The sequence below is a fragment of the Heterocephalus glaber genome, unplaced genomic scaffold (genome assembly GCF_053883595.1).
Source record: "Heterocephalus glaber isolate CG9 unplaced genomic scaffold, H.glaber_assembly_v1.0 deba00001461, whole genome shotgun sequence".
Taxonomy (NCBI): domain Eukaryota; kingdom Metazoa; phylum Chordata; class Mammalia; order Rodentia; family Bathyergidae; genus Heterocephalus; species Heterocephalus glaber.
In genome coordinates, this window is record NW_028258308.1 from 46,168,012 (window position 1) to 46,195,879 (window position 27,868).

General features: G+C 39.1%; 1 long non-coding RNA gene and 1 pseudogene across 1 annotated transcript; one reads left to right on the forward strand and one right to left on the reverse strand.

Annotated features, from left to right (window-relative positions):
- Positions 1–1,381: 1,381 nt before the first annotated feature.
- On the reverse strand, positions 1,382–26,761 carry LOC147826825 (uncharacterized). The gene is made up of 2 exons (XR_015438742.1): positions 26,240–26,761; positions 1,382–9,605 (listed from the first exon to the last, which is right to left on the reverse strand). It is a non-coding gene; the product is annotated as an uncharacterized LOC147826825 (long non-coding RNA).
- On the forward strand, positions 12,902–13,933 carry LOC147826826 (glycine cleavage system H protein, mitochondrial pseudogene; annotated as a pseudogene).
- Positions 26,762–27,868: the final 1,107 nt, after the last annotated feature.

Below are 27,868 nucleotides of genomic sequence, written 5' to 3' on the forward strand. Positions count from 1 at the left end.
TTTCCTCCTTCTCTGTTAGTTTAGCCCAAAAATGTCAGTTAAATAAAATTCTTCTCTCTTCTCTTTTCATCTGCAACTGAATATAGCACATCTCAGTCTTCTATCATAATTCCTATAAAATGATAGTTCCACTCACTGCTTTGGTTAAATTAATATTCCCTTTTTATATTATTCAGAAGTTATAAACTTTACTGACTGACTTGGTAGAAGCATTGCACTTCTGTCTCCTTAGAGGAAACACTTTTTTTCCTTCTTCATGCAATGAGACATCTGTTTTCTTTGCTTTAATTTGCTTCTCTGTCACATGTATGTTTTGTACTAATAACTATCCTATTGAAACAGTGACTACTTCAAGAATTCTCTTGGTTTCCTCTTCACTGTCCTCCCCCCTGCCACCTCTGTCCTCCTGCTTGCCTCTCCTTGGGCTTGGCTGCAAGGTTCCTCCCTTGCTCCTTCACCATTATCCCTTTACCTGTGGGTTCCTTCTCATTTGGATCCCATGCCTTCCTCTTTCTCTACTGAAAGAGGGTCCAACCAGGAAAGCAATGATCAAGTTGTAAGGATGGCTATGGTGTACTGCATGGTCATGCTCTAGAAGAGAATCACTTCTCACTGAGACCAGGAGAGAACCCTGAAGCCTACTGGAAATCTCTAATTGCTCACTCCTGCTGCTTTAACACTGAAGTTTAGAAGGAACAGAAAGCAAGATACTGTAACACAGTTCTATTGGCATTTATTTAGAGAAGGGGAACACTCATTTCCAGGAGTTCTTGGGGTAGGACATGTTGGTGATCACTCAGAGAGGCCTGAGCCCTCATCTCAGGTCCTCACTCCAGTGTCTCTCTGGTTAAATACAAGGCCCTGTGCAGGCATCATCAGATGCCAGAAGAACTGCACCATGTTTATTTGCACTTAGGACAAGAGTATAAAAAGCACCATGGTTGCCGGCATCTCAGCAGGTCCCAGAAACTTCCCTCCATGCAGAAGATTAGCTGCCAGGCCCAACATGTTCCAAAGCACAGAGGAGGAAGAGTGAATGCCCTTAGTTTTACTAAATGAATGATCCTACCACTTTATCCATTTTCAGCTATTTTCAGTTAACCCCTCATTAACACAGCTAGTCATTGTTTTATTCTAAAACCTATAGCTTAAATGAACCTCCTGCCCCAAAATAACAAGAACAAAAACAGTGGCATTCAGGCTTCCCATGCAGAAGTCAATTACAACTCTCCAGAGGCAAACTTTCCACCTGGAGCCTCCCAGTTTAACACAGCAGCTGTGCAGTCACTGGTGAGGTAGGTCAGAAATTTTTTTTAAATAGTCAGGAAGGAGACAAGGATATTGTTGTACCCAGTGAGAGAGAACCAACCAGACACAGATATTAAATCCACACAGGAGTTTATTACCAGGTGGGACCCAAGCCAAGCATCAGACTTGAGCCTCAACTGGGGGTTCACAAACATGTTTTATACACTTTTGAGGCCAACAGTTCCTAGGGCCCCCTATGAGATAGAACTAGTAAAGCAAGCAAAATGTACAGAAGTGGAATGTCCTGCTGTTAGAATATTTGTAAAACAATAGTTGATTAATTGTTATTTCTAAAAAGACTTTCTAATGGGAGGAGGTTTTTAAGCTTCCTCCTTCTGAGTTCATCTAAAGGGCAGGCAGGTGGGTCAAGCAGTAATATATAGTCTGTCTTGATAACTAGGGTCCTTCATTCCCCACTGGTTCTTGTGACTTAATGAAATCTTTGATTTCTGTATTTATTCTTCATATTTTTCCTCTAAAACATCTTCTAAAACCTCGTAATTTGTCTCAACACCATCAGTTTAACTGTATCAACCCTATGTCTAACATAATTAGTCAGAGCAGTTATAATGTAAGGTCTCATGAACAAAAACAGAAGATAACTAAGGGGCCTGCTACAGCAGAAAGTAGGGTAGTTAACCATGGGGACAAGTCAAATAGATTTTGAAACCAATTTTGATCCTTTTGTTGAGCATATTTAGTCTTTAAATTTTCCCTGACCATAGCTAAGGTATCTCTAATGACACCAGACTGATTAGCATAGAAGTAACAGGTTTTTGTATTTTTTTAGAGCTACACATAACCCTCGTTTTATGAACAGGAGGTCAAGTCCCCTTTGATTTTGCAGGACCATTTTAGCTAGGGAACCAACCTGGATTTTTAATCTGGAGAGTGAGTCTTTCAGGTGACCCAAATCTCTGGCTACTTGGTGGCTTAGAGCTTTTAAAATTTGTGTCCTGGAGGATCAGGGAGGAAGTTCCAATAGCCACTGACCCAGCTATTTCTAATCCCACCAGAATGGGCATTAAAACAAAGGCAGCCCGTTTATTCCTTTAGCGTTCAGTGGTTAATCCCAGATGTTCACAGCCCCCTTTTTTATTATAATACAAGACGTATGGAACAACATACAAGGTGATCCAAAATAAAGTGGCAGATTGGGTAGCCAAGACTGATTTGGGAATGTATTTAGTCAAGTCCTTGGTGCAAGCAAACCAAGCATATCAGGACCAGGTCTCCTGGCTTGAAACCATCGGGCTGGAATGTCACAAAGGTTCTTTTTCCTCAAGCCTGTTGTTTTGTAGCCTGGATCTCACTCTGAAGAATCTGTAAGGCTTGAAGAGACTGAAGTAAAGAGACACAAGAACTCTCTGTTATCTGTTTAAGGTTTAACTTAGGGAGGAGTGGTGGTGGCCTCCCATACAGGAATTCAAAAGGGGTAAACTTGTCACATATGGAGTACATCTAACTCTTAACAAGGCTAGAGGAAGCAGATCAGGCCACCTACCACCAGTTTCTAGAGCATATTTAGTCAGGGTTTCTTTCAGGGTCCTATCTATCCTTTCCACTTGCCCTGAACTTTGTGGATGATAGGCACAGTGTAACTTCCAATTGATATGTAGTGCCTTTGTCAACAACTTAGATATCTGTGCCATGAAGGCAGGTCCATTGTTGGACCCCAGGTAATGAGGGATGCCAAATCTCAGGGAACTATCTCCTGGAACAAAACCTTAGTTACTATGCTGGCTGATTTTCCACAAGTGGGAAAGCTTTTACCCAACATGAGTAGGTGTCAACCAATACCAGTAAATATTTGAAACTACTGTTGGATTTTATTTCAGTGAAATCAAGTTCCCAATGTTTCCCTGGCTTTCTTCCCTGTAGATGATTACCTTTGCTCCTTGGTCTTGCCTTGGAGTTTACCTGTGTACACACCTGACACCTGGAACTGATGTCCTGGACCATAGAGGTCAGTCCTGGGATTGAAAACTTAGAGCTCATTAGCCTTTTTAACTTTGATTCTCCCAGGTGAGTTAAGTGGTGTAACTGATGAACAAGTCACCCCAGGGCTCAGGGGAGACAAATTTGTTCATTTGTCCTTTTCCAACTAGCCTGAGTCCAATTTTGTACCCCCTCACATTTGATTTTTGTCTTCCTCTTCTAGATATATGTGGGCTTTTCTGGCAGGTAGCCAAAGGGCCGGACAGGCAGAATGTCTATTGGCCCCACTGGTTCTTTGGCTACCCTTCAGGCTGCATCATTGGCCTCTTAGTTACCACGGGCCTCTAAGCTGTCTCCTTTTTGGTGGCCTTTACAATGAATAATGGCCAATGCCCTGGGTTCCTAAATTGTCTCCAATAAGGCCAAAATTTCTTTTTTGATGGTTTTTCCTTCTGATGTCAATAGCCCTCTCTGTCTGTAGATGTCACCATGAACATGGGCAGTGGTGAATGCATACTGGCTGTCAGTGTAGATGTTTACAGCCTTGTCTCGACCTAACAGGGCTTGAGTTAAGGATATTAGTTCAGCCCTCTGTGTTGAAGTCTTTTGGCTTAATGCCAGTGTGCAGTGTACCTGTTTTTTTGGACTGACTACAGCCTCCCCTGCACACCTGACTCAGTCTTCCATGAAGCTGTTTCCATCGGTGAAGAAGGCCTCATTTGGGCTTTGCAGGGCAACATCAGTCAGATCTGGGCTGTTGGTAGTGGAGGTTGTCAGAGTGTCCAGTCATGGAGGGGCATGCATATCAGTCAGAGTCCGAGAGTAAATTGGCCAGATTGAGGGTCATTTCTCAGGAAAATTTGATGCATGGAGCATCCAGCAACAGGGCCTGGTACTGAGTCAGGTGAGCATTGGAGAGGGATTGTTCTGGGCCTCCTCTCAGCAATGTCTCCACTGCAAGGGGTTTGGTGATGACCAGGTTTTGTCCCATGCTGAGCTTATCTGCCTCCTGGGCCAGGAGGGTAGTGGCTGCAACTGTCCTCAAACAGGCAGGCCATCCACTTGCCACAGGATCAAGTCTTTTAGACAGGTAGGCCACAGATCTGTTTCAAGGCCCTAATGCCTGAGCTAGCACTCCTTTGGCTATGCCCCCTCATTCAGCCACAGACAACGAAAAGGGCTTGGTGACATCAGGTAGGGCCAGGGCTGGTGCTGACACTAAGACTTTTTTTAAAGCCAAAAAGGCAACTTTCTCTTTTTCTGTGCAGAGGGACTGTCTCTTGTGTCTGGAATGCAGCAATAGTGACTTTCCCCAGTTTCTTGGCTAGGACTTCCTTGGGGGGCATCACAGTTATCATAAACTTTCTGGGCTATGCTCAGGAGTTCAGCCTTATTGTTTCCCTCATATCCCTCTAATTTCTGTAATTTTTTTAAATGTCTGGGGCCAACTGGGAAACAAAGGCCAGATTTAAAGCTGCTGCATTTTCAGGACCTCTGGGTCAAAAGGAGTGAAAACTCTATAGGCTTCCAAGAGTCTCCAAAAATGCAGCCGGAGATTCCATTTTTCCCTGGTGAACCTCACTTACCTTACTCAAATTAGTGGGCTTTCTGGCTGCTGCCTGGAGACCCCTAATAAGTGCTGGTGGTAGGTTCCCAGCCTCCTCTTACCATCATCATCACTGGGGTCCCATTCGGGGTTTCCCAATGGAACTATTGTTTCATCCTTGGCCAAATGCCCTGGAGTTCTGGGAGTGTTGTATGGGTTTGGCCCCAGGGCCTCTTTGACTGTCTGTTGATAAATGCATCCCATTCCTCAGTGGTGAACAGGATCTGTAAAAGCTGCTGGCAATCATCCCAGGTTGGCTGATGGGTATGAAAAACAGACTCAAGAAGAGATTAATGCCTGAGGATTTTTAGAGAAGGGGGGATTTTGATGTTTCTAATTGTAAAGATCACTAGTTGTAAAAGGGACATAAATCAATTCTTCCCCAGGCTCTGTCTGTTTTAAGGGAAAAAGGGAAGAGGAAGACAGGGCTGATGGACCATAGTCCTGTTCTGATTGAGTGGCAAAGGTCGATTGAGGCCTGTGGGACCCCAACTCCCGTGACCACATTTCAAACCTTGCAAGGAATGTGCACAGAATAAATTCCCACTGGGGGCCATCATACTCCAAAACTTGACCATTCTGATTGACACAGAGTTTGCAATTTGCCTTTGGAAAATTTCATGCCATATTTATCTTCTCTGTCTGTGGAATAAATTTTTTTGTAGTTATTCAAAACACAATCAAGTGAAGTTCCTTCTGTGGACTGTGAGGAACCCATAATTTTAGCCTGTGAAAAAGCAAACGGCACACAGAGCAAGCAGACAGACAACAATAAACAGACAAAGACAAACTTTGTCCAAGTAAAACCTTTGGGGCCAAATGGATTTGGACCCCACTCAGGGAGTCACTCTTCTGAGGACTCTGACCCAGTTGAGTCTGCTTGCCATCACAAAGAGACCCTAGGTAAGGGAACCTGTGCTGCATCTGGCTTCCACTTACCTACCCACAGTGCACTAAGAATCATTTGATTCTTACCTCAAGAGGCTTTCCTGATAAACTCCTGTGGGTTGGTTGATCAGCAATAGAGCCTGACTGAGGCCGGCCTACCCAGAGCCCCGGAATACCATCAGGGTGGCCTCTCCTTCCACAGACCAGTGTTCAGAGGTGCCAAACACTGCTGATGTCTGATCCTGGTCTCTCCTAAAAAGAAACAAAGGCTCCAAGATAATAAGCTTTAGAGCAGCTGGCTATCTCGCTGGGGCCTCCAAGAATGTTGTACCCAGTGAGAGAGAACCAACCAGAGACTGATATTAAATCCACACAAGAGTTTATTCCCACCAGAACCTGAGCCAAGCATCAGAATTGAGCCTTGACTGGGGGTTGACAAACATGTTTTATACACCTTTGAGGCCAACAGTTCCTAGGCCCCCTTATGGGATAGAACTAGTATAGCAAGCAAAAGGTACAGAAGTGGAACATCCTGCTGTTAGAACATTTGTAAAACAATAGTTAATTGTTATTTCTAAAGAGACTTTCTAAGGGGAGGAGGTTTTTAAGCTTCCTCCTTCTGAGTTCATCTAAAGGGCAGGCAGGTGGGTCAAACAGCAATATGGAGTCTGTCTTGCTAACTAGGGTCCTTCAGATATCAGGATTTTTAAAAAGTGTACTTTTAAGACAAGCTGAAACTACTCAAGCCTTTTGTCCTTCCAGGAAACACACTCAAAAGTCTCTTCCTTAAGGTCTTAAAGGCCCAGAGGCCTGGCCATGAATTGTGTCCCTCACTCCGGGAAACAGCATTGCTGGCGGGCTGTGGCTCTGAGCTGAGGCGCAGAAGGACTAGGGGTCACTGGGCCCTGTGAACTCACCCACTGCACAGGCTTCCAAGGTGCCTCACTCTGTGGTCTCTGAGCACTCTTTCCATTCCTCCTAACATATCCCTTCCTGCCTCTCATGGAGGCATGTCGAGAATCCCTTCTCTGCTTTGGGTGCCCACAAAGCTGCTATCCAGGTCCACGTGGGCAGGCTGAGCTCCTGCTCTCTGGGCCTCTGTGGCCGGGATGGTGACCCCTGCTCCCATGTCATGACCTTTGACCCGGAGAAAGTGGGTTCCTGTGGGCAGCCTGGCCTGGAAGCGGCCACGGTCTGCAGGTAGCTCTGACTCTGTGCCCTGGCTCTGAGTGGCACCACCTGCAAGGGGTGCTCCAGGGCTCCCCACTTCTCAGATGCCAAAGAGCTCACAGGAGACAGCAGAGCTGGCCATTTGCAGAAGATCCTTGGCAAACGTGGGCTTAGCTCGCCACCTAGTGCTAGGAGTTTGCATTGTCCCCCAATCAGAGGAAAAGTAGAAATTGCCTTGGGTCTGATCAGGTTGTTTCTAGAGGAGAACGTTGAGACACAGGCGGCAAGTGGAAATAGACAGCTGGTGTATATCGAACTTCAGAGCGCCTGTACAGCAGAGGATGAAATGAATGGTAAAGACACAATGGAAGGGAGAATAGATTTGTAAACCGCTTACTGCACAAAGTATTAATATATAGACTATACAAGGAACTAAAATATCCCAACAAAATAAAATAAACCAATTAAAATGAGTAAATCATCTGAATAGATAATTTTTAAAATAAAATGCACAAATGGCCAACTTCTATGTGAAAAATGCTCAATAACGTTATCAAACAAAGAAATGAAAATCAAAACCAAAATGAGTCTCAAACTCACTCTGATTACAATAATCTGACTAGAAAGACACATGACGGATGCTGGTGAGGATATGGAGAAAGGGAAAGTCTTAAAGAGTGTTGGTGAGAATGTAAATTTGGACAAGCACTGTGGATATCACTACAGGACTTGCTCAAGAAAATAAAAATAGAATTACCATGTGAATCAAAAATTCCATGCTGGATATTTACTCAAAGGCAATTCAGTGGGTGTATGAGGAGACACCTGCCCTGTGTTTACTGAGCACCAGTCACAATAGCCAAAATAGGGAGTCACCCAAGACTCCATTAGGGGCTCACTGAGTAAAGGAAAGGAGGCACACATCTGCAGTTCAGTAAAATTCAGCTGTAAGAAAGGGACAAACCCTACCATTTGTGTCAACATGGATGAAGCTAGAAATCAAAATTTTAGGTGAGATAGCAAGATATAGAAAAGCAAAAACCACAGGACTCTGCCCATGTGTGAACTCTGAAAAACAGCCAAGCTCAAGGAATGAGTGAGCAGAACAGAGGTCAGGAATTGATCGAAATTGCCCTGAATCTGTAGACTGTGGGACCAAAATGACTCCATTTTGGAGCCGTCTCCTTTGTTCTCTCAAATTTGTGCTTAAACTAGGAATTCACCACTTGAAATTCCTGAGTTTATTACCCAACCACCTGTGTACCCGGGGAGAGAGCGTTCCAGGCACACTATCTGTAGGATAAGCAGTTAATGAGCTGACTGTCCACACAAGATAGATGCGGCCATTAGTGGGTCTGCTAACGATCAGTATGTAACAACCGGCCGTTAATCTTTGCCCCTTTTCTCCCTCACAAAAACCAATACGTAATCCCCTTCGACCCCCAAAGCCTAGCCAACCAAAACCCTACACTTCATATGTATTGAGTATTAACCAATCACCTGGCTACTAATAACCAAAGCTTGTTGTATTCTCAATAAAAACCCTGCTAGTTAGGGACTCAGGGCTCTCAATCTCGATCCGCTGTGTCGGTGACAGTTGAGAGTCCCTGCTTAAGCTTGAATAAACGACCCTTGTGTGCTTACATCGGAAACGGCCTCCTGGTGGTCTCTGGGACTTCACAATCTGGGCACAACATAGACCACTTTGAGTCCTGTGTATGTTTTAACAATAGTGGCTCTTTTCTTGAAAAAGGGATACCTTTGCATTTGTTTATATCTTTAAAAATTTATTATTACTTTTGAATGACAAATTGTGATTCTATACATATAAAGGGTAGATTGTTGACTGCGGTAAAATGTTCTGATAGAAATACTAAATTTGAGATCTTATTATATAGGAGGGCAACTAGATCCAGTACTAAAGCACTATACATTTAAAAATAAGTGAATAAAATTTATGTGTCTCATCCTAAAAAATGTGAGATAAGTGACATGACAAATATATTAAGTTGGTCTAAGTCATACCACATTATAAACACACGTCAAAACATCACATTATTTATATCTTCTTTAATTTTTTGTGGGACTTTTGTATTTTAATAATTTAAGTTGAATATATTTGGACACTGTAACTATTTTACATAAAAAGCAATTGTTTCAAAATATGCATCAGAAAAGTACTCTCATATATAATTAGAAAATAATCTTCTGCCTCATTTTGTAAACATTACAAACCCTGAACAAATTAGCTCCTACTATATCAGACTTGTTTAGAAATAATGCTTTAAAACATGCTTTGAGGTCCACATCTTTTACAATTTATAAAGGGTTTGAACAAATACAATGAACATTTGGAGGTTAGAGGCTTTAAGGCAGCTATTGTGTTCAAGGGCACTGATCAGCACTTTTCTGTGAGTCGTGCTTCTCCATGGTACCTGTCACCAGCTCTGTGTCATTTGTGTCCTTGGTGATGTCCTCTTCTGTTGAGTGCGTTCCTTTGGAAATGTAGATTTCGAACTTTTATTGAAAGACAAACATGGCTGGAATTTTACCCTTAAGCACAGCCCAGTAAGAATGTCCAAAGATGACTGGCATGTTGGCCCACACATGTAATCCCAGCACTCAGGGGGCTGAGGCAGGAGGATTGCCAACAGTCCAAGACTATCCTGGGCTCCATAGTGAGTTCAAGGCCAGCCTGAAATACACAGTGAGAATCTGTCTCAAAAATCAAAAAACAAACAAAAAATCTACAAAGCTGAGAGAGAGAGAGAAAGAGAGAGAATCTGCAGTCTTGAAGGACCAATGAGGCCCCATTGGCTTGAACCTGATACTACCAGAGTCATTCTGTTTATCTGTTGAACCTCATGTAATTCCCCATCAGCATTTACAGTTCTTCTAATACATTGGGCTTTTCTGCATCCTGGATAATTGGAACCCAGGACCCTGGGCCACCAGGAAGCTCCTCACTCAGAGAGACCTGAGAGCCACAGGAGCTCAGCATCCAGGACAGCAGCCTGGACACCAGCTCCATAATTATGGTCCCACATTCCTGACAACTGTCCCTCCTCAGCCACCATCCTTCAGCAGGTGGCCTCAAGATGGGTCAACTTCCTGGTCTTCATATGGCCACAGGGTTAGGTTGAGAGGAGCAGAGAATAGCAGGACCTGATGGGCAGCCTACTTCCTTTGGTCTAATTAATTTTGGTAGTTTTAATGAGCAGAACTTCCACCTGCTTGGTTATTTCTAAGTATTATACTATTTCTGATGCTAATAAGTGGGATTATTTATGTTTGGAAAGCTCATTATTGCTATGTGGAAAGGCAGCTGATTTTTATGTATTGATTTTATAAGCTGCAACTTACTGAATTCTGGGCTAGAGCTAATTGTTTTATTGCTAAAATTCTTGGCATTTTCAGTACATGAAATGATATTATCTGCTAGATGATTTTACTATGTCTTTTATAATGTAGATGTATTTAATTTCTGTTTTGTGACAAATTGCTTAGCCTAGGTTTTCAGAACAACTTGACATAAGTGACAAAGTGAATATCCTTTTCCTGTTCCTGAACTTGGTGGGAAATTTTTACCATTTTAGGATTTGATATGATGTCACTTTTATCCTTGACATATGTGACCTTAATTTTAGTAAAATTAATTCCTTCTATACATAAATTGTGGAAAGTTAATAACATGAAATGATGTTAAATTGTCCCAGAATGTTTTTGTTCTGAATCTATTGATTTGGTTGTATGATTTTTGTCCTTTACCGTTTTTAAGTAGTGTATTACACTTATTAAATTGTGCATGTCAAAATTTCCTTGCATCTTAGGTATAAACTTTCTTTCAGACAAGTGCAAAATCCTTTAGTGTTCTGTCAAATTTTATTTTATATAACTTTATGAGGATTTTAAAATCTTTCCTTCAAGAATATTTGTATTAAATTTTCTCCTCACACAACATCATGGCTCCACAAGATTCTGTGCTGTTTCTTCTTCATTTCAGAACACACTCTACAAAAAAATATAGTTATTCCCTGGGCATTTTCTAGGCTCATGATAAAGAGAAAACATTGAGATGTGAAACACATAATAGCTCTTAAAGTTAGTACACAGGCATACAAATGATGTTAATCCTTTCCATATATATTAGGCAAACATTTATGAGCAATTCTACTAATAATGGAGTATAGAGGATATAATTCTCCCATAGCCTGAGTTCCATAGGGATGAGTATAAAAATTTTGAACAATAATACATACTACACCCTGTAAGTAGAATAGAAGACTGTCTTAGCAGTCCAAAGCTTCTGTATGGAATGTGAGAAATATCTGTAGTAAAATTATGAACAAAAAATTTGCCCTTTCCACGTGCATATATGTAGGTATGTGTTTGATGTCTGTGTGTGTATGTGTGTACGTGTTTCTACAACAAACAGCAAGAGAATTATTTGTTGTTTTGAAATTAAGCCATCCTATGATATTGATTTGATTTTTTAAAATAACCATGTTACCTAATGTTTGAGATATATATCAATGGATTCACACTGATTAAAATTTATTTGGCCACTTTTCCATGGGTATGGACACCTTTTAATTTAGAGAAGGCTACATTATCTTCAAATTTCTCTACTCTCTACCTGCATCTCTTAAAAAACATTCTCCCAATTAACTTCTCTTTCTGGTTTTGTCTTTCAAAACATACAGGAAAAGATTGATTTTCTGTGTAAGAATTCCACTAAGAGGAAGAAGAATTTCCCAGGATTCTGCTAATAGGTCTCTGGAGACTTTGGGAACATGAAATATCTAGCCATAAGAGGTATCACAAAACCCCCACAGATAACAGGTGCAAAATCATGTCACCAAAGCCATAGCATCATGTTGAGAATGGACAATCTTCATATTGTTTTTTAAATGTTATGACAGATATATTGAGCTTGTGTCGGAGATGCAATAGAAGAAGTGTTACCATAATCACCAAGGAAGTTCAGATGACACTTCTGGTATTGCAGAAGGAATGCATAGAACAGAGCCTAAACAACCATGCCCATCGGGCCCCATATTTCAAAGGATGGTGACAGTTAATACAGATTATACCAAGGAATGACTGGGACTGTGGAACACATAAAGCATCCCCCTGAATAAAACATGTTATGATCAAGGCTAAACGAACTGTAAAAATGGAGCTTCACAAACAACAGTGTGCCAAGTTAGAGCCACAACAGAGAAAAACACCATCATTGATGTCACATGACTCTCATATATTGAAACTACTGACACAAGAATCTTGAAGAGATTTCGAATGTGTGTTCACTTGAAAATGCATCTAGCTCATTATTTACAGTTTTTCTGCACATAAGATTTGCATACTTTACCATAAATATTGATTTTCTATAATTATCTTAATATATTGTTATCCAGAGATCTTGCTAATTATTTTCATATCTGATAAGGCCAACAAAACTATCATCAGGAATATTTACCTGTGCTGCTGATGAATGTTTGTTCTTCTTACAGACAAGTAACATTACGTGTATGTCAGGGTACACATATGTGAGTTTACCTTCAGGACTAAGGTATAAAAATGTTGATGAAAATGTTTGCACACTGGATGTTTAACTGATTTTTTATATTCCTGTCAACAAAGTACAAGTATGCTACTTTTTACACACAGAATGCATTGCTGAATAGCAACAACTAACCTGAAACTTACTATTTTTTAATATAATACCTGATTTTAAAGAGTTTCTATGCTTGTTTTTTTAAGAATTGCAAATCTTTAATTTCATGAGTGATTTCTATTTTTCTTTATATTTTAAACACTCTTTATAGATCTTAAAACACATGTTCCCCTTTTCTGATAAAGTTCTGGATGAACTCATGTCCACCTGCCCCTCCCTGTCTACAGTGGGGAGCAGAAACACATTGATTTATGCCCTGGCTCCTTGGTGGCTGACCATGGGCTGCTGCAACTGGAGGGAATCAGCAGTGGATCATGCACCTTGCTGTAAGTGTGGGTGTAAGCGTGCTACCCCCAGGGAGCCCATGAACCTGCATGAGTACCACTTAGCTCTATTCTTTCTATATGAGAATTTCACACTTTTTCTGATCTTAAAACTCCTCAAATGGCTTCTCTTTCCACCATACACACAGATGATGAACTGGTTACTATTTCAATGAAGATATTGAAATATTCAGAAAAAAATATCTGTCTGTACTATTTCTATTGAGTGAGCACTAAATTCCCACATATCTTCCTGATTAACTCCTGTCAGTGTGAAGGATTTTACATGCTGCAAGAAAAGGCCAAACCTTACCTTTACCTTACACTGCAGATTTCTCTCACAGTCCACATTATCAGGAATTTTTTCACACCTCTGCTGTCTCTATTTTGTTTGCATCAATATTTTTCTCTCTTTTTCTTGGACTATTTCCCTCAGAATAAGAGCACAAAGTATTTCCTTAAGCTTAAAATAAACATCTTTTTTAATTGAAGAAAAGTCAACTGGCCTCAGTATCCCTGCGAACATGGTGCTGTGAGTGGCCAGTGGCATATGTTACAGCCTGCAGCCTGTCTGCATCCTCGGTGCCCTCTTCACCCTGCCTGATTGAGCCCTGGTGGCTGCAGGCAGGTGGCATGAGGACAGCTGTGCTCAAAGCATGTAAATTCACAGAGAAACATGAATGGATAACAACAGAAATTGGTATCGGAACAGTAGAAATTAGCAACTTTGCACAGGAAGCGTTCAGAGATGTTTATTGTAGTCTGCCTGAAGTTGGGACAAAATTGAAAAAACAAGATGAGTTTGGTGCTTGGGAAAGCATGAAAGCTGCCAGTGAACTCTGTTCTCCTCTGTCAGGAGAAGTAGCTGAAATTAATGAAGCACTTGCAGAAAATTCAGGGCTTGTCCACAAATCTTGTGAAGATGGCTGGCTGACCAAGAAGACATTGACTGACCGTTCAGAACTAGATGAGCTCATGAGAGAAGAAGCATATGAGAAATACGTGAAATTGACTGGGGAGTGAAGTGGCACCCAAAATAAACTAGTGTGTAGAGCCTTCTTCCAGCAATGTCTGCAATTGGTCGTGGACAGAAGACTTGAGATAACAACTTTTAGCTGTACTATAATAATGGAAAAGAAAGAAACCACTCTCATCACTGCTCCTGGATGGACATACCCCTTAACTCCCTAGTGATTGCAGATAAACACAATATGCATCTTTTTTATATAAACTGTATGATTGTTAGACTAGGCTGCAGGTTCTGATATTCAGAATTCATGAAACTATCCATGATAAAAACTAGTTATAAAATTTAATGTAATTCAAGGATAACACTGTTATCATAAGCCTTATGAAATACTGTAACTTGATTAAATTTCTCCCTGGATTTGGGTCAAAATACTCAGAGTGTGTCACTTAAAAAGTGTTGGATGAAGAATGACACTTTCTTATTTTTGTAATACACTGCATTGGCTGGGGCTGTTTTAATACAGTGAAGCAACAGCTTTGAAGCACAATAAGAAACAAATAAAATATTCAAATACTTTTAAGAAAAGAAAATTAAAGTAAATGTCATATTAAATGGTGTATATTTATCCTTTATAATATGTTCTGAAGTGTATATACATTGTAGAATGGCTAAATCTAGCCAATTAACCAATGTACTGTTTCACAGAGTTGTTGTTTTATGATGAAAAAACCATTATATCCACTCTCTCTGCATTTTCCAAGAATAAAATATATCATCAGTAGCTATAGTCACCATGCTGTTCCATAAATTACTTAAACCTGTAGCTTCCATCTAACTGTATCTGTGTATCCTTTGATAAATATGTCCCCCAAAACCATTCTGATGAACCCCATTGTAATACCTATAATTCTAATTGCTACTTCTATGAGAGCAACTATTTTAGATTCCATATGTTAGTGAAATGTAGGTATTTGTCATTTTGAGCCTGACACTTAACCTAATATCCTCCAGGTTTACCCATGTTTTTGAAGACAACAGAATTCCATGATTTTGCAGCTGACTGGTATTCAGTGGTGTGTATATGTGTATCTGTATAGACCTATATAGCTATATCTGCCTCTCACATTCTCTTTAGGCATATATCCACTGATTAAAAACCAGGCTGATTGCATATACTGGTTGTATTATTGTAAATAGCACTACAATCCACAAGAGACAGCAGACAATATACTGACTTCTGTTTCTTTGTATGCATACCCAGGATTGAGATTGTTGGGTCACAGAGTGGTTCTATTTTTAATTTTTTGAAGACCCTTCATCCTGTTTTCATAATCTCTGTATGAACTGACATTCCACACAACAGCACATGAGGATTGTCTTTTCTGGGGATCCTTGCCACTCTTTTTATCTTTGTCTTTTTCATGACACCAATTCTAATAGGAATGAAATGATATTACCTTGTGGTTTGCATTTGCATTTCCCTCATTATTTCCAATCCTGAGCATTTCATTGTGTATTTGTTGGTATATTTAAACTAGCTTGTTTTCTTATTACAGATATGAGTTCTTTATATATGTTGAATAATATGTTTTGAATAATAAATTATTAAGTGTATAATTGGCAAGTATTTCCTCTTATTATTTAGAATGCCTTTTCAAACTGTTGGTTGGTTTCATTGTGGTGCAAAACTATTCACTCTGACATAATCCTATTTGTCTTTTTTCTTTGCTTGCCTGTGTTTTTGAGGTTCTTTCTGAAAAGTAATCGCACAGACTGATGGCAGGAAGATTTTACCCTGTGTTATCTTATACTAGTTTCATAGTCTTGATTCTTACATTGAGGCCTTGGATGACTTTTGTATATTGTGAAGAATGCATAATGATTTCACTCTTGTACATGTGGATAACCTCTTATCCTAACAATATATTAAAGAGATGTGCCTTGGCACATTTCTGGAATATTTATTAGCTGTAGATTCATGAATTTATTTTGTGCCTTCTATTCTTTTATTATGGTGTGTGAGTCTGTTTTTATGACAATATCATCATGTTTTTGCTAGCATGGCTGTATAATATATTTTGAAATCAAGTAGTGTGATGGCTCAAGTTTTATATTTTTTGCTTGATTGCTTTGGCTACTCAGAGTATTCACAGGCAACTTTTAGGGTTGTATAAAAATTATAGGGTTTCTTTTTCTATAAAGAATTTCAATAGTATTTTTGTGGAAATTACAGTGAATCTCTAGATTGCTTTGGGTAGTATGAACATTTTAAATGTTAATTCTCCCAGTCCATGAAAAGAGGGTATCATTTCATCCATTTGTTTAGTTTCTTTCATCAATATTTTATAATTTTCAGGGTAAAGATCATTTACCTCATTTTCTCAAAATGTCACAGAGATACCTTTATACCTGTGTTAACTGCAGCACTATTCAAAATGGGTAAGAGATGGAATCAGCCTTTAAGTTATAGATAGGAGGAGTGTGAAGATCTACCCTTGATTTTTATTTTTGTCTTATTTTATAGATGCAAGGTCCAGACGGTTGGTTCAGGAGGCCCCACCCCATGACTTTGCATGTCACAGACATAAGGCCCTTCACTTTGGCTGGCTCCACTCACAGCCTGCAGCTTTCCTCAGCAGATGCTCCAAGTTTCTGGCATCTCTCTCTTCCTGGAGACACTCCTCACTATTGGCTTCATCCCAAAAGCTTCACACACTGCTGTCTCAGGGGCTCCTTGCCTGGCCTTGCAGGCCTTCCTTTGAAATCAGAGTGGGAGATTTCCTGACCCCAAAACTCTTGCATTCAGCATGCCAGTAAAATGAACATCATGTGGATGATGCCAGGGTCTTCCAACAGGGCAGGCAGTAGTCAGACAACCTTGGACCATGGCTACAGCCACCTCTGTGTGCCTAAATGGCTGGTTGAGAGGAAATAACTCCTGAAGAACCAATGCTATGGACAGTACTTCCCAAGGAGGGGTCCCATGAATCCTCTCAAATAGCTGACAATTTTTCAATCTTGAGACTGTGATGGGTGCATTCCTGCTGCTTTCTGAGATCACCTCAAAACATCTTGTTGTCCTTACACAAAGTACTTGATTTGTTTTAAATGGTGCTGATATCTTCAAAAACAATACTTTCTTCTTCTCAAATTGGGTTAAAGTTTAAGTTTTTTGTAGGGGGTAACAAGTGACCTCATTATTCCATCCTCTTCCTAGTGTTGCTTCTGTATTGGAGGCAGTAAGTGAGCTATGGTGATGTACAATGTGTGGGGTGGTGTGAGCATGTCACATGAAAATACTGCATTATTTACATAAGAGACCCAACCACTTATGGGTTATGGTATATGTAAGAGTTTCTGGAACTAATATCCCACCAATATGAAGATTTAACTATGACTATGTTCAAAATTTTTCTAAACAAATACAATAGTAAAATGGAAATTATAAATACAGTAATAATCTACACCAAATCAAATTATCTTCCATCTTCAGAAAATCAAAGAGAGAGAGAGAACTACTAGGAGAAATCAAATAGAAGAAAAGCAACTTACCAATAAAGAAGCTAGGATAAGAAAGATACCATACTTCTCAAAAATCAAATAAGTAAAGCATTGAGTGGAATTGTTAAAGCATTGAAAGAAGAAACAAACATCAATTTAGAATTCAGTATCCAGGAAAATTCAAGTTGAGAGACAACTAAAGAATTTCTCATATAAACAATGATGAAGGATTCTGTTCCCAGTAGACTTGCATCTTTTTAAATGATAAAATATATTTTTGGCAAAAAGGAAAATGACATATATCCAAGATACATAATTACATAATAAATTCCCAAAGGAATAAATGAATACAAAATACATTTTAATTTTAAATTTTCACATAATCCACTAAGTAATAGCATCAAAGTATTGAGGGAGTGTAGCTCACAGAGAAGTGAAATGAATGTCAGAAAATTCATATAGGGAGGGAGGGAGGAAGGAGTTGGAGATACAACCTGAACTATAGATGAAGCTATATACTGTCATTTTGATGTGGACTTATATGAATTGCAAGGCTATATTGCAAAGTGTAGAGCAAACACTGATATTCAGGAGTCCATTGCAATCCCTTAGACTCTGTGAGTCATCTCTAAGTGTCCCCTTGGTGCACTACATGATTCGGGTCCTAAGTATTTGCATGCAGATACCCATCACATGTGGAACTGTTTCACTTAGATTAGATCAACAAGGACATAAAGAGCTACTCAACTGATTTGATGGACTGCTTGGGAATTCTATAGTGAGTCCAAATAAGTACATCATGACAGTAACAGAAAGTGACACCAAGGCTCAAGATTTTCAACAACTTCTCTAAACTGAGAGGTTGACAAATGTGGGAATTGTGAAGTTAATTTAAATTTCCCCCTAGGTCACCTTTCATTAGCCCAGTGGAACATTGCCATCTAACTTAGTATGTAAACAAATTAAAAATCTAACTTAAAAGGAGCCAAGTTTCAGGCAATAGGGTGCCACAGATAAAGGTGATCACAAGCAGCCCTATGAAGCAAATCACCTGTCAGATCATGCCTGTGCTATGCAGATCCCACATTGTGGACAGTCATTGATTTCTCTACCAGCTACAAAGCCCCACGGTTCAGACAGGGAGTCAGAGATCCCAAACCTCTTCTGGTTCTGAGTGCATGCATCTCATAAATCATCCTTTCATTAGATAAGTCTCAAAAGTTTAGTTTGTCTAATGTTTTTCTTTTAACACTTGCTTTCATCATCTAAGGAAAGGAATAAAAGATGTATCTCATAAACTTCTGAGAGATTGCTCTACAGAATTTTCAAATTATCACATTTGCTGAGATGCATTATTCAAGCATCACCTTGATTTATTACCATGAAAGATACATCTGTTTTGACAAAAATTGGTTTGGGGCAAGATAAGAAACATTTTGGTGTCTTTATTAAGATAAAACTTTTCTGCCAGGGATATAGCTCAGTGGTCTTGCTGCCTGGCTCACAACTGCAAGGTTCTGAGTTTGATCCCCAAACCAAAAAAAAAAAAAGATAAAATTTTTCCAAAAGTTTGGCTACAGTGTGGAAACAGACTGTTGTAACTATGGAGTAAATTGGACACAATGAGGTATAATAAATAAGTAAAGCAACTATTATTTTTAAGTTCATTTAAGGTCTGGATTTCTATTTCATAAAAGATGCCTTATAAAACATTAAAAGGTAAATCCTCAACACTTTCATTTTCACTGTGGACTTTTCTTTGCTGTATTAATTAGAATCTGTGTCCTCATGCTCACTACTTCTCTGTGGACTTTGAATTCAATTCCCATGCACTTCTTATCCCAATTTCTGTCTCAGCACGTGATGCAACATTTTACCTGGATAAGATTTGCATCCACCTGAGACCAGTGTCTCCCAGGCTTCTCTAGAGAAACAATTCTATCCTGACTCCATGGCACATCTGCTTGGGAAGTCAGCAGAGAAGTCCTACCTTCAAATAGTTTGCACTGGGCTTCTCCATTGCTGAGTTCACACACCGAGTCAGGCCTTGACTTCCAGGAGTGAACACAGGAAGGCAGCCTAGTTCCTTCCACATCATCATTTCATAAAGTGAAAAGACATGACCCTAACCCTTTTTGTCTTTCCCCATAACTCCCCCTTTTTCATCCCTTCTTCTCTTCTGTCTTCCAATTCATTAATCAGCTGTACCGCTATTTATTTACATGGGGGGAAACTATGTGGTTTTGTGAATTTAAGGCCCTGCTTTCAGAAATGTTAAAGGGAAGACTGCCTCAGTTTCCTCTAGTCCAGGGGTATAAGGCATACTGGGGCTGACTGTTCAAGGTTTAGGTGAGAGAGCTCATACAGTTACAGGTGCTATGAACCTCTATGGTGTGCAGAGGACATGGAATGGAGCTACTCTGGCCAGATGTCTACCTGTATTCCCATTTTCATGGTGAAATGCACTTGACATATTCTCTCTCTTTTGTGCACTTTCAAGCACACCTTGGAGTGGTGCTCTGTGCATTTATGTTTTTTTACTCCCACCACCACCTTGCAGTTAGTAGGACTCAGATTAGTCCTGGGATACAAAGAACCCTCTGTTCCTTTGCTCTCCTCTGCTCTACACCTTTCAACTTCCTCTGTCTATATTTTTGGTTTTCTAATACTTCAGAAATTAAGTTCAACATTAATTACAATATTCTGATGGATTATTTAGCATATCATTGTTTCTCAAACTCTTTAAGTTAGTCACTTGTGTCTTAGAAGATAATTTTTTCATGGACCATGGATGGGGGTGGTTTGGAGAGGCTTCAAATGCATTAAAGTTTTTGTGCACCTTATATTTATTATGATTACAATGTCCAATATTATGAAATAATTATACAACTCTTATGATGCCTAATCAGTGGGAGCCTTGAGCTTGTTTTTCTGTCTCTAAATGGTCTTATCTGTGAGAGATGGGAGACAGTGACATCTGAGGTGTATTGCTTATGTCCAGTGTACACAGACTTTTTGCTTTAGTTACTGTTACTGAAGAAAAACTTGCTTCATAAAAGTGATATGGTGAAAATGGAAGCAGGCATTTCACTGCTTTTGTGGCAATCTCATGATATTCCATTTTGACTTCAATTCATTAATTATGAAGACTTGAAGTTGTCTCAAACTTAGTTTTAAGGCCACCATTATTTATGATCCACAGTATTATCTCTTCTTCTAGCACAGAAAAAGTTTACATACCTGACTGACTGACAAATGAGCCACTTCTCCCTTCCATTTGAGGTGTTTTGTGCTTGGTAAGTAATGCTTACAGTCTTTTTGGAAGCTGTGATCAATGATCAAGTACCAGCTGGTAGAAAGAAGGCCCTGGCTCAATCTCTTTCAAAATCTTTGCTAATATTTTAAACACATCTCTAACTCCAAAGTTTACTATTGGCTCCCATAATTCCTGACTGGCTTTGAATTCAACCACTTTATCTGCCATGTTTAACACAATTTCCAGTCTCCTATGAAGTGACAGATTTTGTTTAATGAACAAGTTAAATATGTCACATGAATAAATGAGTTTTGTAACTCATTCTGTGTCACATTTCTAAAATAAATCTCTAGAGAAGCTCATGTAAGTCAGTAAATATGGAAAGCTGTCTTCTTTTAGAAATCTATCTCAGTTTTGTGTAGAAGAGAAAATATATGCATTCTGGGTCCATTTCCTTACATAACTGCAAAAAGAGATGTAAGTTAAGGTCATGTCCTGTAATGTATATTGATAATTTTAATCACATCCGGCGAAGTGCTGTTACATTCAGGTGACACTTTTGGTAAGATCTCTTCTTGGATCAAGCAGTTCACAGAAATATTCAGAAGTTACCACTTTTAACAAAATAGTAAAATGAAAAAATCATCCAAATGCAGCAGCCACTTCATTCTTGCATATACCAACACAAAATAATAAATTCAGTTGTCCTGCAATGTAATCATTCAAAGAGTAAAGTAACTATGCTGCTTTGGTGTGGATTTCCAGGAAGAGTGCACATACCATATCTTCATGCACATCTTCCTTATAAATCCATTACACAAAATAAGCATTGTTTGTTCCCTGTCAACCTGCATTGTATACAACAAGGGCTCACTAATTCTCTCTAAGAACTGTGCCACAGTATCTATTATTATTTCTTCAATTTGTCTAGGTAGGATACTAGCCTAAGTAAGAACAGATGAGATCATCTGAAGTATAGTTTGTCCAAAGGTTCATGCAAGTTATTCTTAGCAGAGCAGGTAAAATTTTTCATCAATAGTAATGGGCTTCTTCTCTTTATCAAAGTGGTTAGACAATAAGAATGATGCAGAGATACTATCAGTAAGGGCACACAGAAACCAGCAAGAATCCCACATCAATCAGAGCAATATGGGTGAGAAGAACCCAGCCAGGGCTCTGCCTAGACACCAGCAGCATGGGCCCACAGGCCCCAGCCAAAGGCCCAATTGGAAAACAGCTGCACAGGTTTGCAGACAACAGCCAGAGGCCCACACAGATATCATCAGTAAGTGTGCACAGACCCAAGCTAGAACCTGGGGCCCACACTGATACCATCAGTAAGTGTGCACAGACCCCAGCTAGAAGCCCACTTAGACCCCAGTGACTCTGGTGCAGAGCCCCTACCTAAAGGCCCTCCCAAAATACAGCTATGCAGCTGGGCAGGCCCCAGAAATATGCATGCCCAGATACCATCCTAAGTGTGGTGCAGACCACAGCCAGAACCCTGCCTGGAAAACAAGACAGCACAGGGATCCAGAAGGCCACTATTCTGAACCCAGGAATTTGTGCAGTGGTGAGCAGAAGAGAGAATGACTTTCTGTGGGTTTCTGAGAATTGAAGCCCCTTGGGTGAGCAAAATGTCACCTCAACAAAGGTGCAGGAGGTTGCATCTGTTGAAATGAGAAGAAATGTAAACAAGACTCAAAACCAGAATTCCAAATCATCCAAGGGGCAACGAGATAGAACAATCTCTTACTCAAACACCTGGACTCTCAGAACTGGCAACAAAAGAGGATCTGCAAAAAAGAAAATCAGAAATAATTTCTCAGATAGCAACAGAGATTGTGTCCACAGTGAAAGACATGGTTAATAACTCTGGAGCAGACACAGATAAAAAAAAATAGAGGATCTGAGGAAAAGGAAAAAAATCCCAGCATAGGAATCAACTGGAATCCATAAAACAGATGCAAGCAGATTTCCAGGAGATTAAAAACTCTATTGAAAGTTTACCCAACAGAATGAACCAATGTGAGGACAGAATTTCTGATATAGAAGATATGATTACTATTAGTGACCAGGAAAAGAAAAATTTCTTTAAAATAGTAAGGGACCACAAGAATTAAACCCAGCAGCTGCTAGATGATGAAAATAACAATAATATAAGACTGATCAGAGTCAATGAAGAAACAGGAGAGTGTGCAAATGATGTAAAAAAAATGATCACAGAAGTAATGGCAGAAAACTTCCCAAGCAGGAGAAAAGAACCTGACATATAGATAAGTGATGCATATAGGACTCCAATTAGCCATGATAAAAAAAATCTACACCTAGGCATATATTAATTAAGATTGTAGAAACCCAGCAGAAGAAAAAAATACTGCAACCAATTAGAGAAAATAAACAAATCACTTACAAAGGAGAGCCCATCAGAATCACAGCAGACTTCTCAACACAAACCCTCAAGTCAAGAAGAGCCGAGAGTGAAGTATTTTAAGCCCGAAAGGAAAACAATCTAAAACCCCAATTGATGCACCCTGCAAAACTATCTTTCAAAATTAATGGAGAAATAAGATACTTTCATGAAAAAGAGCACCCCAGGAACTTCATGAAAATAAAACCAGCACTCCAAAAATTCTTAAATAATATCCTAGTACATGACAATGAGGATCACAATCCTGAAAGACCAGCAGAATGAATCCATCAGGCAAGACAAGATATTAAATTCAAAGGGGACAAATCCAACATGAAAAGTTGATAATAAGGACAAGTAAATACATATCAGTTATAACCATGAATGTTAATGGTCCAATTCACCAAACAAAATAAATAGACTGGCAGAATTGATCAATAAGCAACTTGCAACAATATGATGCACACAAGAAACACACTTAATTCAAAAAGAAATTCATAGACTGAAAGTTCAAGGGTGGAAAACAATAATCCATGTGACAGGAACCCCCCCAAAAGCAGGAGTAGCTATCCTCTCTGCAGATCAAATAGATTTCAAACACTGATGAAGAGAGACAAAGAAGTGCACCACATCCTTGTAAACAGAATGATGAACAATCCAATAAGAAGAGATGACAATCATAAGTATATACACGCCAAATGCTAGTGCAACCAACTATATAAAATAAATATTAACAGACATGAGAAATCAAATGAGCACTAATAAAATAGTAGTAGGGGGCTCAATAACCCACTGTCACAAATAGATAGATCAACTAGACAGAAAATACACAATGAAATACTAGAATTCAATCAAAATCTTGAAAAAAAGAACTTAACAAATGTTTACAGAGTGTTCCATCCTACAAAATCAGAATACATATTATTTGCAGCTGCACACAGGTCATTCTCAAAAATAGACCAAATAATTGCTCTTAGAACAGTTTTAAGTAAGTGCAAAGGAATTGAAGTTATCTTCTGTATATTATCAGACCATAGTATGATGAAATTAGAGATCAATAGAGAAAGAAATCACAAAAATTTCAAAACATATGAAAATTGAACAACACACTTCTGAATAACCTATGGATCACAGAGGAAATTAAAGAAGAAATCAAACAGTTTCTACAATTAAATAACAAGTCTAATACAACATATCAGAATCTATGGGACACAATGAAACAGTCTTATGAGGGATATTCACAGCAGTGAATACTCATATTAGGAAAACAGAGTCAGCTCAAATATGTAAACCAATGCTGAACCTCAACCATGTAGAAAAAAGACCAGGACAAGCCAAAAGCTCATACAGGAGAGGAAATTATAATGATCTGAGCAGAGAACAATGCAATGGACACTAAGAGAACCATACAAAAATCAATGAAGCAAAGAGTTGTTTCTTCCAAACAATAAACAAAATTGACAAACCCTTAACCACCCTTATGAAAAAAAGGAAAGAAAAACCCTAAATCCATGGAATTAGGAATGAAAAGGGTGAAATTACAATAGAACCAGCAGAAATCCAGAGGATCATCAACACCTCCATCAGGAACCTGTACACCAAAGAGTTGGAAAACACAGAAGAAATAGAGAGATTCCTAGATATTTATGAATTACCAAAGTTGAATTAAGACTTCATATTCTAAACAACTCCATATATATATCAATGAAATTGAAAGTATAATTAAAAACTTACCAGTGAAGAAAAGCCTGAATTGTATAAGACATTTAGAGGAGAACTTTGCCACTACTGCTTAAACTCTTCAATGAAATCGAAAGGGAAACAATACTCCTGATTTCATGGCTGTAAGCAAGCATCACCTTAATCCCCAAAACAGAGAAATACTCAACTGAAAAAGAACTATAGGCCAATCTCCCTAATGAACATAGATGAAAAAATTCTCAATGAGATACTGGCAAAGAGAATGCTGAAGATCTTCAAGAAGATCATACACTCTGAACAAGTGGGATTCATTCCAGGGATTCAGGTATGGTTCAACATATGCAAGTCAATAAATGTGATACACTATATTAACAGGCCCAAGGACAAAAGCCATATGATCATCTCAATAGATGCAGAAAAAGCATTCAACAAATCTAACATGCATTCATGATAAAACACCTACAAAAGATTGGAATAGATGGTCTCTTCCTCAACCTGATAAAGCCATCTATGAAAAGTAAAGTGCCAGTATCATACTAAATGGTCAAAAACTGAAATCCTTCACACTAAAATCAGGAACAGAAAAAGGATGTCCACTATCACCACTCCTGTTCAATATAGTTTTGGAAGCATTTGCCACAGCAATGAGATAATAGAAAGAAATAAAAGGAATAAAGATAGGAAACAAAGAAGTGAAATTGTCATTATTTACAGATGACGTGATATAGAAGTCCCCAAGAACTCCACCAAAATTCTTGTAGACCTAATAACCAAATTCAGTAGAGTAGCTGGATACAAGGTCAATACACAAAAATCAATAGCTTTCTTGTATATAAAAAACAGACTCACTGATAAAAGGAACTGGAGAAACAATTCCCTTCACAATAGCGTCCCCCCCAAAAAAAGAAAGAAAAAGAAATACTTTGGAATCAAAGCACTCTACCCTGAAAACTATAGCACTCTGAAAAAAGACATCAAAGAAGACAACAGAAAATGGAAAGATATCCCTTGCTCCTGGGTAGGTATAAGTAAGAACCAATATAGTGAAAATGGCAATAAATCCAAAATTGCTCAATAGATTCAATTCAATCCCCAATGAATTCCAGCAGTATACTTCACTAACCTTGAGAAAACAATCCAAAAAATTCATTTGGAACAAGAAGAGACCTAGAATAGCAAAAGCAATTCTAGGCAACAAATACATGGTAGGGAGTACCACAATAATCCCCAACTTGAAACAGTACTACAAAGCTGCTATCATAAAGACACCATGCCACTGGCATAGAAACAGACCTGAGGGTCAGTAGAACCTATTAGAAGATGTAGAAACAACTACAGACACATTCAGCCACCTCATCTTTGACAAAGGAGCCAAACACCCTCACTGGAGGAAAGATAGCCTCTTTAATGAAAGGTGCTGGAAAAACATGATTTCAACTTGCCAAAGATTAGAACTAGACCAATGTAGGGGACAGGGCGAGGGGACCTTACCAGAACCTCTGCAGTGAGTCCTGGTCTCCTGCGAGCCATGGCAGCACAAGGCGAATTACAAGAAAGGTAGAAAAATGAGACTGAGAAGAAGCTGAGCTTTGGGTCTGATCAGTGCTGCTCTGGGCAGCAAAGACAAAAGCCTCCAGTTTACCACACCTTTTATTCAGTACATCGGGAGAAACAAATGTAACAAATGACTTGCAGAGAGTTCAGTACATTGGGAGAAGCAAATGTAACAAATGACTTGTAGAGAGTTCAATAGTTCACATTGGGATAAACAAGGTGTAACAGAAGGCTTGCAGAGAGTTCAGTACATCTCGGGTAAACAAGATATTAACAGTCCAAGAACAATGAGGAGCTGAGCAGATGTTTGTTCTCCCAGGATGTTTCTTGTCCTGGAGAATCACAGCATCACTGGATCACTGAAGTCTCAGTTGTGACCGGAGGCCAAACTGGAGCTATTCTGTAGCTGGGCTGTAGGCAAGAGAACTAGGCTAACCAAATGATTTTTCCCTAGAATTATGTAGCATTGCTCCCAACAGACCTATATCTCTCACCATGCACTAAACTAAAATTGAAGAAATAAAGATCTAAATATCAAAACAGAAACACTAAGCCAGCTAAAATAGAGGTTAGGTAGATCACTTGAAGATGTTGGTGTAGGAAAAGATTTCAGTTGTGCATGAATTAGCAAAAAGAATCAACAAATGGGATCTCTTCTTACAAAAAGCTGCACAGCAAGAGAAATCACCAACAGGGTGAAGAGACAACCCACAATGTGGGGAAATTTTTTTACCAGCTCTTCCTCAGACAAAGGTTTATTATCAAGAATACATAAAGATTTTTTAAAAATCAGACTTCCCAAATTTACAGACCCAATCCAAAAATGAGCATCTGAAATGAACAGACATTTCTCAGACAAAGAAGTTGAAGTAGAAAATAAACAAATGAAAAAATGTTCAGCATCACTGGTCATTCGAGAGATGCTGGTAAAATTACACCGAGATTCCACCTCAACCCCCAAAAGACTGACTGCTATCGTGAAATCAAAAAACAACAAATGCTAGGGGAGCTGTGGGGGAAAAGGAACCATTCTCTGCTGTTAATGGGAATGTAGACTGGTGCAACCACTGTGGAAATCAGTACAGAGACACCTCAAATAACTTAGATTAGAAGTCCCATTTGGCCCAGCTATCCCACTTCTGGGTATCTTCACAAAATAATTAAAAGAATCATACCACAGTGATATATGTGCACCCATGTTCATAGTGGGACAGTTTTTAATAGCTAAAACTTGGAAGCAACCTAATAGACCATGAACTGGAGACTGAATAAAGAAAAATTTTTGTTTAATAAAATGGAGTACTACTGAGCCATAAAAGATAAGAAATTAGAGAAATTTGTAGGTAAATATAGGTACATTGAGGTGATAATTTAAAATGAAACAAATAGGACTTACGTGTGTAAATACCGGTTTCTCTAGTGTGAGAAACTGAAAGTGTAAATAAGGATCAAAATGTATAATATATAATGTGAAATAGGAAGAAAATGGGCAAAGGGGAAGGGGAAGTAGGAGGGGAGGGGAAAGGAAAGTGGGGAATGGAATAAATATGAGAAAAGAAAAAAAAT